This window comes from Uloborus diversus, chromosome 4 (genome assembly GCF_026930045.1).
Source record: "Uloborus diversus isolate 005 chromosome 4, Udiv.v.3.1, whole genome shotgun sequence".
Taxonomy (NCBI): domain Eukaryota; kingdom Metazoa; phylum Arthropoda; class Arachnida; order Araneae; family Uloboridae; genus Uloborus; species Uloborus diversus.
In genome coordinates, this window is record NC_072734.1 from 74,838,202 (window position 1) to 74,853,676 (window position 15,475).

The following is a 15,475-nucleotide window of genomic DNA, read 5'->3' on the forward strand; positions in this document are numbered from 1 at the left end:
AGATGACTGTGACAGAGCCGTGTCCAAGGGGAGGGTTTTAGGGGTTAAACCCCTCCCATTGGAGAAAAAATAAAAAATAAATGAAGAATTGTGCATATTTGACTTAAAATTAGCTTTAATGTTCAAATTTGTGTACAGAACTTTTTTTAAAAAGTATTCTCTTTAAAGCTGCCTGGTAACTTACGACACTGTCTTCTCTTAATCAACTAAAATCATATTTTGGAAAAACAGAGATGGAGGAACAGTTGAATGGGCTGTCAATACTTTGTTTAATATTGCTTCTCACATAAGGGGTTTTGATCTGGGGCGTTTCACAAAAAGCAATAACTGTTGCCGTTCTGTAGATGCATAGTAATTGCGTTTGTTAATGTAATTTACATCTGCATCAAAACTCTTCCTATTTAGTTTGCTAAGCATTATCCTACAGTATTAAAACCTGAAAACATATGTTATAAAAGAGTTTGTGAAATTTTCTCAGTACTTGTTACAATATATTACACTGTAAACAGATAATAGGTTTGAATCTAAACAAGCAGTAAAATGGATAAATACTGAGGTTTTCTTGCCCAACCAGAAATTTCCTTCTGGGAGGTGGGGTTCATAACGATCCTTACATGTACAATACAACCTCAATTATCCGGACTACATAGGACCAAAGGCAATCCTAATAAACGAAAATCCTAATAATAATCAATAATATTCTTAAATATGCAGACTTATCTTTTATTGCACCAAAAAACAATGCTTTCTAACAAAACTATATCATACCATTTTTTCTCAATTACTTCATCAGTTATAATTCAGCTGCAATAGTATTGGGCTGACATCCAAAGTATATCATATTGTTTGCTAAATTAGTACTATACTTTATTGTACGTCCTTTGCACGAGTAGTATGCTTAATTGAAATGAAACCGAGTATTTGGCGCATTTAAACTTCTGTTCTTGAAATCATAATTTTAAATGATTATTTACGTAAATATATTTTTTCTACAAATTTGATCAGGATAAACAGGCGCTGGCTTAACGAGGTTCTGCTGTGTGTAAAATACATTAATAGAATAGGTAGTATATTACTTAAAACCTAATCTTCTGTGAATTTAACCATTCCCCCTCCCCTCCAAACTGCTAAGCCCCTCATTGTGACCTTAAACAGTGAAGAATTATTTGCACACTGAAGTGTGTTTTCCTGACAATGTAATTAAGAATGAAAATAATTGAAGCCAAAAGCAGGCCCATCATTTGGGAGATCAGGGGGAGTCAATTGCTACCCCTCGCCCTGGATTTTACAAACACAGGGATGTGCCGTCCTAAACTCGTTTTTAGAGCAATCTTGGGAGCAGGAAAATGGTGAGTTTGGAGAAGTAAAACGGTGAATTCGGAGCAGCCTGGAGCAGTAAAATTGCAAATTTGGAGCAGCTTGCAGCAACGAAAAGTTAAATTTTGCATCAATTTGTAGCAACTATGTATATTTCACGCACAGAAACATGTGTGACATCATAAAATGATAAAAAAGGAGATTAAGGATGCAAAAAACCGTAACTCCAACACTCCAACTACTAATTGAAGCTCTCTTAAATTTATTTATTTGTTTATTTTTATTTTATTTTATATTTATTTATTTATTTATTTTCTTTTTTGTCTAATATTTTTCACAAAAAACAAGCCATGTCCTGCTCTACTTTTTTCTTACACTGATTTAAATTTAGTTCACATATTTACTTTACTTAATACATCACTGCTTTTGTTCTTATTTAAGTTTTGGTGTTTGATATCTGTTTTTAAATTTTGTTTCTTTTATGTAGTTCATACATATATGTAAAAGACACAAGATATATATACATAAAACTCAAAAACATATTCAAAAAGGCTAGAAAAAAAAGCAAAAAAGAACAGTTAAATTTAAAAACTTTACCTCAACAAATTACAAGTGAGTTTTAAAGAGCTATTTGTTAATCTTTTTTTTTTTTTTTTTTTTTGGTACCTGTAAGTTATTTACTAACATTTGACCTTATACACATAGTCATATATGTTACATACTGAGCCACTCTTGATTAACAAATCTGAAGATCAAGCAAAGGAAACCATTAAAACCTTTAATTTTTAACTATTTGATATTTAATCACAAAATTAATAATGGAATTACAATGAAAAAAAAATGCTTTTGAGAAATGATTTCATAAGAAAAGGAATTTTAAAATACATGTGAAAAAATAAAAATAAAAATTTTGAGGCAGGCTCAGAATATGGAAAGTAATGCTTGAGTCTCAGAAACTTTAAATGTCTGCATTTTCATCGCCAGAGCATTAGAATTCCCCGATTTTTGCTATCTTATGTGTCTCCAACCAAAATTAGGGATCAATTTTCTGTGCTAAAATCTTAAGAAACCCAAGATTAAGAACTGGTGAACAATATTAATTTTTACACATGGCATTTGCTTAGATCAATTCGGATGCAACTAGATTTGACATTTTTGAGTGGGCGTGGCAAGAAGACGAACTTACAAGTGCTCTTCTTCTGAAAACAAAAGATAAGAATGGTTGAAAATAATGGTCAATGCAAAATTTTTCAACTCAAAGGAAACGATCACATAAGAATTAAAACGATTGAATTTTTAAAAGCGGATGCAATCGGATTTTGAAATACGCAAAAAATCGGGGCTACATAAAAAGAATCGTAAAAACAAGTTCCAAATGCCTAAACTTGATGATAATCTGAAAAAACTGCCAAATATGCTGAAGGAACTGCAACATTAAATGCAAAATTGCACTTTTGGCGCAAGTTTGTCCGATTTTGGAGCAGAAAAGTTCATTTAGCAGTCTTTTGGAGCAATTTGTCGCAACTGGCACATCCCTGCAAACATGATGAATTTGAGCATTTTTGTACATATTTTGTTGTTTTTTCAGATAAAATGTATCGATCAAACGCTACATTTTATCTGAACAATGATCTGAACAAACACCCCTCCCCTTCAAAACAAAATATTTTGAAGTGACAGGCCTGCAAAAACCCCTCCCTTTATGAAATCCTGGACACGGGCCTGGACTGTGAATAATAAGAGTGACCCCTTGATGAAAACACTTGGCAATCCCTATAGTGTCATTCGTTTATTGAACTCGAATATCTTATAAATTTAAACATGATTTTTTAAAAACTGGTACAAAAATGATGCCCTCTCCACAAAAGAAGGATTCAGTTACGTGGGAAAATATGACAGTCGCATTATGAAAAACTAGTATGTTGTGGCCATCACGAAACTTTCTTCTATATTTTTCTTTTTTTTTTCTGATCCCTCCCCATGCTTGACGAGGAAGCAATATTCCCAACAAAAACAAAATTACACATGCAAAAACTTGACTACCATCCCAATGTTTGAATTATTGCAAAAGCAAAGCAAAGAGCGAAAATTGAAAGTTATTTTAAAAGCCTTGCTTGAATTAATTACAAATATTTTATTTGTTAACAAACATAAGATGGCAACAGTTAAAAATTTTAAATCATTGAGCATGGCCCCACTGAATGCGCTGGATGCTTCAGTGGGGCCATGCATTGAGATAATATTTCCGATCATTTCCATTCAATTAAAATCACGAGAAATACGCAGACGACAATCTATTACGATTTATCTTTCTTATTGTTGCATTAATAAAGCTATTTTTATTAAAAAAAAAAAAAAAAATCAACACCTCTTGGAGCGATTGGCGTTAAAATTGAACCAAAGCCTGTTTACATATGGATTCACATATATTCCAAATTTCAACCAGAACGTAGCATTACTTCTTGAGATAGGGCACTCACAATGGAAAAAAAGAACGAGCGATTGCGCTACCCCCCTTTTTAGCTGTTGACACCAAAATAAAATCAGCTCTTATACCCACTAAGGACTACTTGCCGATAAATTTTTCTTTCATTCTGTTCATTATTTCTTGAGATACAGCAGTCACAATTGACGACAAAAAACGTTCTATAGCTCAACCCCCGTTTGAGTTATTGACACCAAAATTGAATCAGCACCTGTTCCTGTTAATGGCAACATATGGACCAAATTTTGTCTGATTCCGCCAGTTACTTCCTGAGGAATAGCAAGCACGCGTAACTCAAAAAACGTCCCATTGCTCCACCCCCCTTGGAGGAATTCGCGCCAAAAACCAATGGGCACAAGTTCACATAGGGGCACATATGTGTACCAAATTTCGTTCGATTTCATGCGGTAGTTTTTGCTGTAGAGCGGCCACAAAAAACTGGTCACACACAGACGTGACACACACACACACATACACACACACATACATACACACACACAGACAGACAGACATTTTCCAAAAATAGTCGAAATGGACTCAGCACACCTCAAAACGTTCGAATCCGTCAAAATTCGAAATTCGAAAATTTGCACGAATCCAATACTTTCTTCTATGTATTAGATATAGAAGAAAGTAAGAAGTTAATTGACTGAAGCTAAACTATGTATAGTTGGGACAAACCTAACCTGGCTGCATAATGAACGCTTTTTTGATTCGTATCACAGCATTACGACACTGCCAGGTTAGTTTTATTGCAACTATAAGTACCTACGTAGCAAATAGTCTCTTAAAACTGCTACTAACCATGCTGTCCTGCGAGGTTACGGCAATTTTTACTTTCTTCTATATCTAATATATAGAAGAAAGTATTGGATTCGTGCAAATTTTCGAATTTCAAATTTTGACGGATTCGAACGTTTTGAAGTGTGCTGAGTCCATTTCGACTATTTTTGAAAAATGTCTGTCTGTCTGTATGTGTGTGTGTGTCACGTCTGTGTGTGACAGTTTTTTGTGACCGCTCTACAGCAAAAACTATCGCATGAAATCGAACGAAATGCTGTATCTCAAGAAATAATGAACAGAATGAAAGAAAAATTTATCGGCAAGTAGCCCTTAGTGGGTATAAGAGCTGATTTTATTTTGGTGTCAACAGCTAAAAAGGGGGCAGCGCAATCGCAAGTTCTTTTTTTCCATTGTGTCCTATCTCAAGAAGTAATGCTACGGTCTGGTTGAAATTTGGAATATATGTGATTCCATATGTAAACAGGTGTTGGTTCAACTTTGACGCCAACCTCTCCAAGAGGTTTTTTTTTTCTTTTTGCGAATAAAAATAGCTTTATTAATGCAACAATAAGAAAGATAAATCGTAATAGATTGTCGTTTGCGTATTTCTCGTGATTTTAATTGTATGGAAATGATCGGAAATATTATCTCAATGATTTAAAATTTTTAACTGTTGCCATCTTATGTTTGTTAACAAATAAAATATTTGTAATTAATTCAAGCAAGGCTTTTAAAATAACTTTCAATTTTCGCTCTTTGCTTTGCTTTTGCAATAATTCAGACATTAGGATGGTCGTCAAGTTTTTGCATGTGTAATTTTGTTTTTGTTGGGAATATTGCTTCCTTGTCAAGCATGGGGAGGGATCAGAAAAAAAAAGAAAAATATAGAAGAAAGTTTCGTGATGGCCACAACATACTAGTTTAAATTATGTATTCACTAGCTTTTACCCGCGGCTTCGCTCACGTTGATGTTTTTTTTATATATATATATATATATTTATTTTATCGATTCATGTTAATGTTTAACACAGGCAGAGGTCAAATAGCTACCAAAAAAAATGTTTTTTTTTTTTTTTTTTTCAGTTTTTGTAATGATTGTAGCGGCGCCAATACTTTTGAACACTCGTCCCGACAGCGTTATCATAACTCTGCCGATCGAATAAGTTTTTAATATGTCATTTTGTTTAATTTCATTTTTTTTTTTTTGCAATTAAAAGCAGCTTAAAAATGTGAAATAATAAATACAAATCCGTTATTTATCGCCATAGGACCACAGTACCATACATTCGCCAGAGACTTGCCAAGTTTATAAAACTGCGTAAAATGTTTGCTTAATCTATGTATTCATAAGATATGATTTTTAATTCCAAACAGAAGATGCTATAAAGAAAATGTTTTACATGTATTTGGCACATCCTGGCGAAAAATAATCTTTTTTCAACAGTAACTGGGGGTAGGGGACAGACTCTATTTAATTACTTTATTTAGTTACCAGTTGTTCTACATAGCAAAAATACCCGGCGTTGCCTAGGACTGTAATAATTATGAGAAACAATCGCTCTCATTTACTTTTATTCGTTTTCTTCTTTAACTGAAAACACACACTTTCAAAACACACCACTTTGATGTGATTAGAAATCGAGCTTTTTCCTTACCCATAAAAGTAAAACGGCGGTAAGCATGAAGAACAAAATAGTACTCTTTTAGAAACGAAAAAACGACATTTAAGAATATACAAATTTGAGGAATTTCCAAAATATGAATTTAAACTTCACTTGTTTAAAAAGATTTATCTTTTTTTTTTTTTAAACATATTCTAAAATCTTCTCTATATTGCTATTGAAGTACAAACTTTTAAAAAATGTAGCCACCCGTAATCAGTTATTGCGATTTAAAATGTTACCAAATTTGCGGTAATCGTTTGGATTACCTTGAATAAGGCTCCCCCTCCCTACTTTGTAGAACTGTGTGTTACGAATTTTCATCAAAGAGATAGTGTCGCCAAATACTGAGGTACTTCTGGTGATCATGAAATGATGTTACCCAAAATGTTTCCAAAATAAGTAGTAAAATTTGGAAATTGTTTAAAATTATGCGCAAATTTGTGCTGTTTATGGATTTGTTTAATTTAGGTGGCGGATTATTTTACATGATAACAAATGATTTAAGGAAAGAAATATTAAAGAAATGGCGATCTTTTGTTTACATGGTGAAAATCGAGAAACAGTATTCGCATAATCTTTAGCTTGATGAAATGGTTCCGCAAAAACAGTTTGGCGAGATTACTGCTGGTCGATCTAATACCCAGTCAACACAGACACACACACACACACACACACAAAATAAAATCAATTGCCTTGCTGCGATAAACATGAAAATAATCAGCCAAATCCATGTATTATTTGCCAATCTTGTGCATAAAGCTTACTTTCAGATTTTGCTTGAGAAAAGCCTTGAACAGTTAGTCGAAAACTAAAAATAGTCTACAATACAACAATTGTCGCTATCGACGGGGAATTGAGATGATACACTAAACTAGGGGGCTATCGCCCCCTGCTCGCTATCGCTCGCCAACCCCCGGAACTGCTTACGCAGTTCCCTGTGGATCGCTTCGCGATCCATGCTCGCTTCGCTCGCTCGCTGTATGCCAATACATTAGCCTAGCTAAAATTTTCCGTAAAAATTAAAGTTGGTAATTGCATTTAGGTCACCATCCATTTAACCAATATGAAAATTACGTTCATAATGTTAATTTGTCTGCTTTAGCCAGATTTTCGACAGTTTAACTTTGCTGTATGTAAGATGACTGCCTTGGCAATGTGCACAACTTTACCATTATAGATACAAAAGTGTCTGTCATTGCTTTGGAGAGATTGCACTTCTACCTGTTGGTCCGCGGAAGGTATTTTATTTCCCTTCTACCACCCATTGGAAAACCAATGAAGGCATTCCCCTATCCGCCACCTGGGGACGCGCCCTCTAGGGGTTACAGGCTCCCCCGAGGGATGTATTTACATTATTTACACTCTTATATATATTTACATATTTACACTCCTATATATTCTAATCTGAGAAAACTTCCTCATATACACAATTAAAAATGTCCCGTTTGGGAGCCACAACTGACACTGCTTCAAAAGATCTTGTTCTTGATAATGCCACATAGAGCTGGCCATGACTAAAAACAGGCTCAGAGAGCACCAAACATATTTTCTCAAACGTTTGTCCTTCTTGTTGTTATTCTGAATCCTTGCCACGTCACGAACAAAAAATGGTTTAACTAAAAACGCGAAAACTCGCCAAGGCTACTTTGCTTGCACAATACTAAAACTACTATAACCCTAAACAAATTTGGCGAAACCTTTCAGCTGAGAATAAAAGGAATAAAGTAAATTCTTTCTCGGTTATTCATTTTGAACTGAACTGTCGTACTGAAGCAGAGAATAGACGACGCTCAAAGCGCCTACGCGTTCAAAACAACATTGCCGATGAACATGATTGTGGAGCAATGTGTGAAGAATGCAAATTTTGTGGTGCTCTTTATTGGCAGAAAGAGCGTAATACTGCAAATAAATATACTAAATGTTGCCATGACGGAAAGGTGCGGTTACCGGCATTGTGTGACGCACCTGATCTGTTGAAGGAACTGCTGACTGAAAATTCCCCAGCCGCTAAAAATTATCGGCAGCGAATCAGAGAATACAACTCTGGAAATGGCTCGTCTTAAATTGGATTCAAGAACGGTTTCCTGCCTTCTTTGAGCTTTTCTTTGCTGATTAAGGTTGAAATGGGCCACAGCCCGACTCAAACTCATCTCAAAAAAAAAAAAAGTTCGTTGAGTATTCTGTGATTCAAGATTTCAAAACAACGTAGAAGTTTGTTTTACATGATTTATCGGCGAAGTGTTGCCAACAGAGGATTAGAAATTCACCCCTTCATTTGCCGGCACGTAAGAGAATTATATATATAGATACTGTATTGAGTTAAGGGAAGCCTTCGAACATGAAAGTAAAAAGCTCATAACTCGTTTTTTATTCTACTTGGAAATTTCGAGCAGGTGCCATCTTCAGCAGAAAAATCAGAGCTTTCGATGGACATATAATTTTAATATGTGCAAGAATTTTTTCATCCCCATATTAAAGAATTTATACGAAAAATGTGTTTTATCGCCTCCCTTAAGGGGGGTTTTGCCCCCCATAACGGGATGAAAACTACCCTATGTGTTATTCTGATGCATAAGCTATAGTATTGTAAAGTTTCATCAAAATCCATTCAGTAGTTTTTGCGTGAAAGAGTAACAAACATCCATACAGACAAACTTTCGCATATATAATAGTAGTAAGATTTACAATGAATGACTCTGTGTCTTAGTAAATTTGCTGGCACCTGGAATATTTTTTTTTAATTAAAAACCGCTTTTACATAGCCTTCTCCTTCTTGGCATATTGGAGTTATCTTGATCACATTGAGCAGGAATAAGCTTTGGGTTTTTCCCAGCACTGTTACTCTTAAGTGAAGGGAAATCTTTCTTCTTTGAAATCCCATACTTTTGTTCTATCTTTCAGAGATTTCTTCGTTCGAGCTATTTGAACCGATTTTTAATTTCTATCATACAAAACGAAGAAACAGTGGCTATTAACTAAGTGCTTCATTAGACTTGACGTTTCTCATGGTTTTTAATTGTTTTCTTTCATAAGTAGTGGGGCAGAAAATTATTCGTTCAAATCATGTGAACAAAAAAAGGAAATTATATTATTGGAAACATATTTAATTTGAAATGGACGTAAGTTTTTACATTTAATACTCCTATCCAAATTCAATCTTTATTAAAAAAATGTCCACCGACAATTTATTCTTAAAGTAGAATAAATTGCACAAAACGCATACTAAACAAAAATGCCAATAAAATTTCAAAAATTGCAGTTTTAAGCACAGTGGAGCAAATCTCCACTTTTGAAGATACGGGAATTTGCCCCAAAACATCTGTGGGGACTTTCCCCATTTTGCCACTTTATGAAAAACGCACACTATTGTTTTTATTAGTGATGTTCCGGATATCCGTATCCGTATCCCCGGATAAACGAGGGAAAATAAAGATCTGTATCCGTATCCGTTACTTTTTTGACGGATCTTTTCTATTCTAAACATTTTTAAATATTTGAATAAAAGACTCTTAATTTCCGTTTAAATTAGGTTTTATTCCCTATTTTAAATATAAGGTATCATTTCAGAAGCCAATTTGTACCCCCCGTCGCAAAAAGAAACGGGAAGTTTTAAAAGTGTATCTGAGTGTCTATTTGTGTCATCGTAGCTCCTAAACAGATGAACCGATTTTGATAGTTCGTTTTTCGTACAAAAGGTGACTTGATCGAAAGTGTTTCTTAGCTTTGCCTCGTTTTTGCAGAACTTTACTTACCGGAAATATTAATAAACACCGACTTAATGTTTTTCAGAATTATGGTAGTAAAAACTTATCCGAACGTTAAAAATATTGGCCCCAAATTAAAATAACTAAGTTTTCTGCGTTTGATATTTGTTTGGAACTTCCAAGTTATTTACAGTAAAAGCTATAATTTTGTTAAGGAAATTTTAAATGCAATTCAAAGCCTTCATACGCGTGATCAGTAGCTATTTCATACACTGGTGTGCAAAAATTAAGGACGAGACGGTTTTTTTTAATATAACTTTGTACAAAAGCTTTACAAATCAACACATTTAATACCGTAAGGTCCCCAATACGTAAGGACATGTGTAACGTAAGCAACACTTACTAAAAGAGAAATCAGAGGGATAAAAAGAAGCTTTATTGAAAAAGTAGCATGGAGCGCAATGCGACTGAAGGCCGAAACATCCCTGTGATGGGTGTCCAGCATGAAACATCCGGTCTTTAGTAGGGGATATGATCTCCCCCGACTGCTGGGCAGGTTTCACAGCGTCTGCCCATGCTGAGAATGAGGGTGTCAATGAATTGTTGAGGCATTGCTGCCCATTCGTCCTTGCAGCGCCAATCGAAGCCCCCGAATCGTTACTGGTGGTAAGGTACGAGCTGCCAAGCGTCTGCCTAGAAAATCCCATACATGCTCGATGGGATTGAGATCCGGAGATCGTGCCGGCCAATCCATACGTTCAATATCCTCACTCTCTAAGAGCTGTTCGGCAGATACTGTGCGATGACATGGTGCATTGTCGTCCATGAAAAGGAACTGCGGACCCATAGCGCCTCTAAAAAGACGCACGTATGGAAAACGAATCTCGTTACAATAACGGGTCCCGTTGACTGAACCTACGTCGAAGATGTGGTCTGTACGAGTACCAAGTATGATGCCTCCCCAAACGAGAACACCGCGACCTCCATACCTGTCCCTTTTAATGATGTTCGAGGGATGACTGCGGCTTCCCCGCTCTCTCCAGATGAGTATGCGATGAGAATCGCTACTCAGACTGAATCTGCTCTCATCTGTAAAGAGTACTCGTCCCCATTCATTGTCTCTCCAATTCCGGTGTTCCCGGCACCACAGAGAACGCCTTCTCCGATGGACAGGCGTTAGAGGTACACACCGTATAGGGCGTCGTGCAAACAGACCACCACCTTGCAGTCTTCTGGCCACTGTAAAACACGATATTGGTCGTTCAGTCGCCTGTGTCGTGTGTCTAGCGATTTCTCCCGCTGTCTGCCGCCTGTTTCCTCTGGCCTCTAAGACAATATACCGGTCATCTTCGGGTGTGGTTCCTCGTGGACGACCACTACTGAACCCCCGGATAGCTGTTCCTGTAGTTTGAAATTGTCTCCAAAGTCGTGAAACGATGCTGTAAGCAATTCCGAACTCACTTGTCACACTTGTCACACTGCGGCCTTCCTCCAACTTCCCAATGATTCGAACTCGGGGTAAAAGCATCCAGATGTCGTCTAACAGATTGATTATTCGCCATTTCTCGCTGAGGCAGCAACTCGGTGTGATTTTAATTGCTATACGGCGTGCAATCTCTTTGCCAGAAATACTGATCTTACACCGACAACATGCTTTATACTACTCAGACAATCCCCCATTACGTCTGCCTGCATATCTCCGCATGTGCTACCGTACATCACCTTACTTAATCTCCTGATTGGTCTTTCTTTCTGCTCTGCCTCTTCGTTCAGCTGATATGCTAATTTTTCGACTTCGTCCTTAATTTTTGCACACCAGTGTAGTCGGATAAGGAGAAAAAGCTCAATGATTTGAAATTTCTATCCACTGTCAGTTCATATTTGTTAACAATGTGTGTTCTGACTCGCAAAATCCATCTCAATATCAAAGATCGGCCCTCTAGGACATGTTTTTTTTTTTTTTTTTTTTTACCTTTAGTTTAATATTAGTTTCTGTTATTGATTTGGGGTTTCTGTTATATTCTTCATATTGGTTTTCCTCGGCATTCTTCAAAGAAAATGAGACTAAATTCTCTATTTACTGTTTGTAAAGGTGTTCCCCTCTCTGTTATTCTGTCGGTCGGAGTAAGTTGGGTGGAATGGATCAGCGCTGCATTTATGCTGAAAAAAAATGCGGAAAATTATTTCTAGCCTCTCCAATAGCAGCTTTACACTCTTGCTCCTGTATCCTACATCTACCGAGCAAGCTAGAAATCATTTTTCATTCTATTTAAGCATTAATGCAGCGTTGACCCGTTCTTTCCAACTCTCCCTCAATTTTAACGGAGATTTCTTTAAAAAGTAAATCATAGTCTTGATTATATTTTCGCCGTAGATGCCATTTTTTGAAGAAGCAGTGTTATTATTCTGACGGGAATACCTTCCGTAAAAAAAATTAAACACTTGGATAGTTGAATTGGGGTTAAAAAAAATATTGAGATCCGTATCCGTATCCGCAGATTTTGACACTAATGATTCGAATCCGGATCCGTATCCGCAGATCTACTTTTTTTGACGATCCGGCATATCACTAGTTTTTATACAAGCATTAAAATAACTATTTTTCATTCAAAGTGAAGCTTTAACGCAACAGGATTAACGTGTAACTCCTTGATTATTCTTTTCAAATCCTACCTTTTCCAATGTTCAATAATACTTTAGAAAAGTTAGATCAAAGTAGTAAAAAAAACGAATTTACCCCCAGATTTATAGACGCGCGGATCTTTACCTCCACCTACCCTACGTGCTATTCATGTACGTTGAGTATCTGGAAAGTTATATCTCATCAAAAACAACCCTGTTGTAAAAATTTCCCCGCCAAGAAAACTTTTTGCTCACCAAGCAACCACTTCACTTTGAAAAGCTTCCCGCCAAACAAGATAAACAATTTAAAAGATCTATCCATATTTCTGAGGAGTTGAAGGTGGGAGGAGGTTCTAATGGAAGTAGCTGCGATGAAAAAGGAGAAGAGGGAGGATGATAGTTTGGCAGATACTTGGCGGGCAAACTAGATATCATAACTTTTTATGGCTGAGGGTTTTTGGGTTTAGGATGCAGGTTTTCTTTTTTGTGTGGAAAAGTTAAATGTTTTCTTGGCGGGGAAATTTTTACAACAGAATTGTTTTTGATGAGATATCACATCTTTTTGCATTGATGTTATTACTTTGTCCTGTATTTTTAGAATTGAGAACATCAAGTCAAAGCGTTGTTTCAATTGAAACAACGCTGTTTTGTGTTTTAAAGGAACAATAATGGCTAGCCTAATTTTACGTCAAGTTATTTTCTGACTATTAAGATTCTATGTTCATTTTGCGAGAATTGGGTGGTTTCAATTTTATTACAATCCTTGTATCATCTCTCTGTTGCAAAGAAAATTTCTTGGATAATAAAATACTATATTTTAAATTATATTGCTTTCGAGTATTTTACACTTTCGCAATAAATTCTATTACAGTTTCTTTATTTGACAGATTATTCAACATTTTCATGAAGGTTTCTTTAAATGTTTTACAGCTTGAGGGCTATTTTAATCTAGCTTTTCACTTTTTGTTTAATTACATTTTTTCTTAAATCGTGGATTTTTTTACGTTTTATGGGATAATTTTAATTGTTTGGTGATTTATCTTTTTCTTGATAGAAGTCTTTGTCTTGTTTAATACCTAGTTTTGTTTAAAAAGTTCATTTAAAAAAAGAAATAACGCATGTTATCACCAAGCAAAAAAAAAAAAAAACTAAGCCATTAAATATTTTAAATTTGAATGTGTCAGAAGATCTATACAACTTTACTCGATGTCAAATCGCGGATATCCCAAATTTGCCATAGCGAATGCGCATGTTGCGCGCGGACGAAACTCATTAAAAGTCTTGCTTAAATTAATTGCAAAAAAATTTTCAGCTAACAAATTACTGCAAAGCACGGATATCCACACACGTATTTCATATATTTTCAATTCATTATGTATTGTTTGTGAAAAATCCATTAATTTAGAAAATAAACAAACCAATAAAAAAGTGCTATTTTTCGCTTTCAATTAAAAATTTATATGTGCCGTATTCATATGCGTACAGTTTCATATAATTTGTCACGTAAAATATTGTAATGGTTTAACCCCAGTTTCGCGCCGACATTTAATATTTCTGCCCCTCCATAAATATATCAAAACTGAAAAAACAGGAAGAAAAGATATTTTGTATCGGCGAAAATGGGGGGGGGGGGGGGGAGAGCATTGTAATCTCATTCATTAATTTGTTTCTCTGCTTAAGTATAAACAAACAACATAGAATCTGAAAACAGAAAGCCCAATGAGCTAAGTCTGCGCGCATGCGCAGTCGCTGTGGCAACTTTGTGATATCCGCGATTTAACGTCTAGTTGCAACTGTTGGATCTGTTTTTAGTCTTGATTGAATTTCATTTCCTAAGACAACTTAAGAATAACTGTTAGATCTGTTTTTAACCCTTGTAATTGCAGTCCGAGATAAACAAACCCTATGAGCTGAGAGTAAGTACATAAGAATTTAGGGGAAAAATTAGTGATTTTAAAACTTTAATTACTCCGGCCCATGATGTCCCTGGGGGTTGAATTTTTGTATATGTACTCAATGCCCCCCCCCCCCCGAAGAATATGTATACAAAAAATCATTACCGTAGCCCCCCCCCCGGGGGGGCTGTGATAGAACCCCGGGAAGGTACAATTTGGGGGGTAAAAACGAGGGGGGGAAGGGGAGGAGGTCAAATGGCACAAAAAGGCACATCAGTAGGGCACAAGAAATGTGTGTGCGAAATTTCAGCTTGATTCCTTTTTTCGTCTGGGCTGTAGCCCTGTCAAAGAAAGCGAAAACTTTTTGGAACAGCGATTTTATATCTTTAACTAGCAAAAATACCCGGCGTTGCCTGGGTTAGCAATAATTATGAGAAACAATCGTTACTTGCATTTGTTTTCTGTTTTAAGTGAGAGAATTTAAAACACACCTTTTTCGCGTGATTTGAAATCTAGCTTCTTCCTTACTCATAAAACTAAAGTAGCAGTAAGTAAAAAGAGCAAAATAGTATTCATTTAGAAATGAAAACACGAAATTTAAGCGTATACAAATGTGAAGAATTTCCGAAATATGAAATTAAACTTCACATGTTTAAAAAGATTTATCAGTTAATACTTATTTTTTTTTTTACATTGAGTCTTACCTTCTCTGTATGTCTATTGAAGAACGAACTGTTTAAAAAAATGTAGCCGCGCGCCCGTGATCCCCTTAAACTTGCTTTAGTTATTTTGGAAAATTTGAATTATTGTGGGTTCTTGGTGCGATTTAAAATATTACCGAATTTGCGGAAATCGTTTTGGGATACCTTGGATAATGCTCCCCCTCCTTACTTTGTAAAACGGTATGTTACTATTTTTTGTTAAAGAGATATTGTCGCCATATGCTAAAATACTTTTGGTCACCATAAAATGGCGCTAAACAATTTCATCCGTAATATTTCCAAA

The 15,475-nt window shown here is 35.7% G+C and overlaps 1 protein-coding gene across 1 annotated transcript in view; it reads right to left on the bottom strand.

Annotated features, from left to right (window-relative positions):
* Positions 1–15,475, bottom strand: part of LOC129220344 (putative methyltransferase C9orf114) — a 64,057-nt gene that overhangs the window by 10,546 nt on the left and 38,036 nt on the right. The window lies entirely within an intron of this gene.